The following is a 5,000-nucleotide window of genomic DNA, read 5'->3' as shown; positions in this document are numbered from 1 at the left end:
TCGACGTCTTTTGGATTTTTTTTTTTGTATACAGGGTGAAGGCTCGTGGAGGAGCGAGAACACTGAACGGTTTAGGACGCAACAGAACAAAAGGAACAGTAGAGAGAAGGGGTGGGAGAAATTAACAGCAGGGTTGAACGACAAAATAGAGGAAGACCTGGACAAACAATGTGTGTGGAGAGGAATGAGGGGTAGCGGTTGATGCAAGGGAGTGGGGTGGAGGGTGAGAGTACATTGTGAACATTTTTGTTTCTATTTGACAAAAATGTTCACAATGAATGAATGAATTTTATTTACTCTTCGACTCCTTTCAGGCCATGAGAGCAAAGAAAACCTTAGAATACAAACGTCCACAAGACGAGTGGCATCTGTATACAGATGACCAGATATAATGCCTCTTAAGCACGACTCGGCATACAAAATTCCATGCTACCAATAAACTTTGTCACATTAACAAGCTGACCAACATTACTGACATTTAATAACTCATTCATTTTATGCACTGAGGGATTTTCCTAATGATGATGTTTTGATATACTTCTTACGAGCTTCACTGAATGCTGGGCAGACCAGAAGCTTATATTCGTCACCGGTCGCATTAGCCTCAATAATGGACATAATTGCTGAAAAGTAACTGTTCAATCGTGACCATGAGAAACAGGAAGAGTATGTTTGCCACAGCAAAATTTACACACATTAACTCTGAGAACTGGAGAGAGTTGCAGTAAATAACATTCAAAGTAAAACTTGTTCTTAAATAAACAGTAATTTAAGCACAGGGGGTTACTGTTGACTTTGTCATGCCAAATCTGCACATTTATGTCAATAATTTTGCATCTGATGTGAGACTTAACCATGATTTATCGAAGTTAGAGAAATCATACCATATATTAGAATAATCACATTGATAAACAAGAAGGGCACTCGATGGAGCACACACCTCCACCACCCAATGCCTAATCCACGAGACCATATCGGGCCCAATACATTTTTGAGATATCATGCTATACAGTACTATATCGTTTTTGGCCCAATCTCTCAATGGTGAAGAATCACTTTAGACATTAAATAATTCTCGTATCCAGATCCAGATTCAGATATTCACCAAAATTGAATCAATTTGTCCTTGCCACACACCACCCAACCTGTCCACCAAGTTTCATCCGAATCTGTCCACAACTTTTTGAGATATCGTGCTAAATCATTTTTGGCCCAATCTCTCAATGGTGAAGAATCACTTAAAAAATTCTAGTAGTCGGATCCGGATCCGGACCTTCACCAAAATCTAATCAGTTCGACCTTGTCACACACCCAACCTGTCCACAAAATTTAATCTGAATCCGTTCACAACTTTTTGAGATATCCTGCACACAAACAAACAGACAGCAAGGGGTGAAAACATAACCTCCTTCACCTTCGGTGGTGAAGGAAACAATACATTTCACAGACTATATCCATTTAGACTCAAATATTCACTTTCATGAAGACACTTTACTAATCCAAACATAACAGCAGAAAACTTGTTCTGCTTTTCACTTACAATTCGCAACCCCAAAAAATGACCATTGTCTCGTCAATAAAGTCTCGTACAGGGTAACTTCCTGTTACAGTTAGCAGTCCTTTTATTGAGATGTAATATTTGTTGAAGAAATTTATGATGGAAAATTTCAATATGGGTGTTATTGTAACAACCCCAAACCTCACAATCATATAATAAAATGGGCATCACCATTTGTTTGAAAAGCTCACACTGAGTGGACATCAAGAGAAAGATTCAGTCTGCATGCTTTCTGTAAAAAGGAAAACTGTGCTCTTTTTGCGCAACACATTTGTTTTGAAATGGCCGTGTTAAAATAACCATTGTAGCTAAAAGTACAGCCGAGGTATACATAGTCACTCACAACTTCAATTTTGTCATTGCGGAACATAAAATTTGGAGAATTCTGGACTTCACCTCTTGAAAAAAAATGTCAACTTTTGTTTTGGATATATTAACAATCAAATGCCAAAGCTCACAATAATCCGCCACTGCATTTAGCACGTGATGGAGTTCTTCGGGAGATTCAGGCATCACAATTGTCATCAGCATAAAGCAACACAAACAGCTTGAGAAAAACTTCCATGTTACTATCACTCGGGAAATTATTGATATTATACGCAAGAAAATCTAAACCATTGTAATGACGACTGACAAAGTATTCAGTCATTTAAATAAATGGCAAAGAGAAGAGGAGATATGTTTTCACCCTGGCGTACACAAACATACGAAACGAAGTTTGATAGAAAATTACCTTTCTTAACACATGACTTGGCATTCAAGTTTAAGTCATCGACAACATTGATAACCTTTCCATTCAACCCTGTTGAAATCAGTTTTTCCCATAGAGAAGATTTATTGACCAAGTCGAATGCTTTTTTGTAGTCAACAAAGGCACAGTACAGCTTCATGCGGTGGGATAAATACAAATCAACGATGGAATGTCAAGCAAATATCGGTCTAGGGTACTAAACCCTTCTCTAAACCCAGAAAGCTCATCGCTTAAGATACCACATCCCTCTATGTCGGTTGATAAGTCTCGTATTCATTGCTGCAGTAAACAGGTTGCCTAAATAGCTCAAAAGAGTTATGCCACGGTAATTTTCTGGATTTATCAATATATCCTATATTTTTTTATACAACGGTATTAGTATACAAATGGACCAGTCACTGGGAACTATTCCTGAGTTCAATACCAAATTAAATAACCAAACTGTGAGTTGGATTAGAGTAACGAGGCAATTTTTGAAAAATTGGTTAATTATAATCCTGTCAATGCCACAAGACTTGTTATTGTTGAGTTTGGGTATTAATGACAAAAGCTCTTCAGTGGAAAAGTCATCGTTCATCCATTCATTCACAGAATGATCAATGGTCCTTGAATCAAAATTTTCATCATTTGACTTCTGACCGAGTTTTTTAAAATATTCATCCAAATTCTCCAAATAAATCTAACCAATATTCACTTTGAAAGAAATTAAGCAAAATAATCTGAAGTCTTCTTGGGAAGTCCTGATGAGAGCATGCTCATACAATTTTTATATTCAGGTCTTTGTAAAAGGTCTGACATTTAGCAGAGATTAAAAAAAATTATCGTGTCTGACTCGTTTTTAATTTCCGATTTAGCTGCGAATTTTTTTTTTCTTTTTGAGTTTATTTTTTTATTTTGAGATATTGAGGCCTTTTTGCATAACAATCTTAGTCAAACCAATATTTTCTTAGCTTGTTACCTCCAATATTTTCAGTCCCACCACAAGCCAAGCCATACAGTAAGAAGAAGAAAAAAAAAAGAGAGAGAGATAGAGATAGAGATAGAGATAGAGATAGAGATAGAGATAGAGATAGAGATAGAGAGAGAGAGAGAGAGAGAGAGAGAGAGAGAGAGAGAGAGAGAGAGAGAGAGAGAGAGAGAGAGAGAGAGAGAGAGAGAGAGAGAGAGAGAGAGAGAGAGAGAGAGAGAGAGAATTCCCCATGAATTACCGACCAATACTGACTGGGAAGGAGATGTTATGGTTAGATGGAAGAAAAAAAAAAAAAACGAACCATGAAACATCATCTTCGTCAATTATCAGTACCAGATGATACAATTCAAAGTACAATTCAAAGTAAAGAGAAAATTCTTACAAGTAAGGGAATTTATCCTTATGATTTTATGGATTCATTTATGAGATTTAAAGAAACACAACTTCCTTCAAAAGAAAGTTTCTATAACAACCTTTATGAAGAAGAGATAAGTGATTAGGAATATAAACACGCACAAGAAATTTGGTAAATATTTAAGATAAAGAACCTTGGAAAATATCATGACTTGTATCTAAAACAGATGTTTTATTCTTAGCTGATGTGTTTGAAGCTTTTAGATCACTCTGTCATAATAAAAATTGTTATGGATTAGATCCTTCCCACTATTTCACAGCTCCTGGTTTAGCTTGGAGTGCAATGTTGAAAATGACAAAACAAGATATAGATTTAATCAGTGATGTAGATATGCTTTTGATGATTGAGAAGTCGAAGAGAGGTGGAATATCACAAGTATGTTCAAAAAGATATGCTAAAGCAAATAATAAATATCTTCCAAATTATGATCGTGAAAAAGGTTGTAATTATTTGATGTATTTTGATGCTAATAATTTGTATGGATGGGGCAATGTCGTAATCTCTGCCTTATGGTAAATTAGAGTGGGTGGAAGAAAAGGATTATGAAAAGGCTTTGATGAATATTGTTATTTCTTCTCAAGAGGAATTGAATGAGAAAGAAGAAGGTTATTATTTTGAAGTTGATTTGAGGTACCCGAGTGATCTTCATAATAAGCATAAAGACCTTCCTTTTGCATGTGAGAAAGAATGGTTAAGTGATTATCATAAAAGTTTTAATAGTAAAGGTAAATCAACAGAAAAGTTATTAACAACATTATATGATAAAGAGGGATATGTTTTGCATCAAAGGAACTTGAGACAATATTTATCTGCTGGGTTGAGAGCAGCGAAAATTCATTGAGTTTTAAAATTTAAACAAAGTCCTTGGATGGAAAAGTATATTAAATTCAATACAGATATGAGAACAAATACAAAAGTAAAATTTGAAGGGGATTTCTATAAATTGATGAATAATGCTGTCTTTGGAAAGACAATGGAGAATGTTAGAAACAGGCAAAACATTAGATTTGCAACATCTTGGAAAGAAGCTTCGAGATTGATAAATAAACCAAGTTTTAAGAGAGAAGAGGTTTTTTCAGAGAACTTTTCTGCTATTCATCTGGAAAAGGAAAGTATTGTAATGGATAACCCAATTTATATTGGAACAGCAGTTCTTGATTTATCAATGATATTGATGTATGATTATTTGTATAATGGCTTAAAGAAAGAGTATGGTGAAAATGTTTCATTGTTGTATATGGACACTGATAGTTTTATCCTCGATATAAAAACTGATGTTTATAAAGATATGAAGAAAAATATTGGA

The 5,000-nt window shown here is 35.0% G+C and overlaps 1 protein-coding gene across 1 annotated transcript in view; it reads right to left on the bottom strand.

Moving 5' to 3' along the window:
• LOC147021925 (calcitonin gene-related peptide type 1 receptor-like) overlaps nt 1–5,000 on the bottom strand; it is a 71,749-nt gene that overhangs the window by 38,060 nt on the left and 28,689 nt on the right. The window lies entirely within an intron of this gene.

Source organism: Eptatretus burgeri, chromosome 8 (genome assembly GCF_056783735.1).
Source record: "Eptatretus burgeri isolate ZD-2024b chromosome 8, Ebu_testis_v1, whole genome shotgun sequence".
Taxonomy (NCBI): Eukaryota; Metazoa; Chordata; class Myxini; order Myxiniformes; family Myxinidae; genus Eptatretus; species Eptatretus burgeri.
The sequence above is the reverse complement of the archived record's forward strand: the minus strand, read 5'-3'. Positions and strand labels throughout refer to the sequence as shown.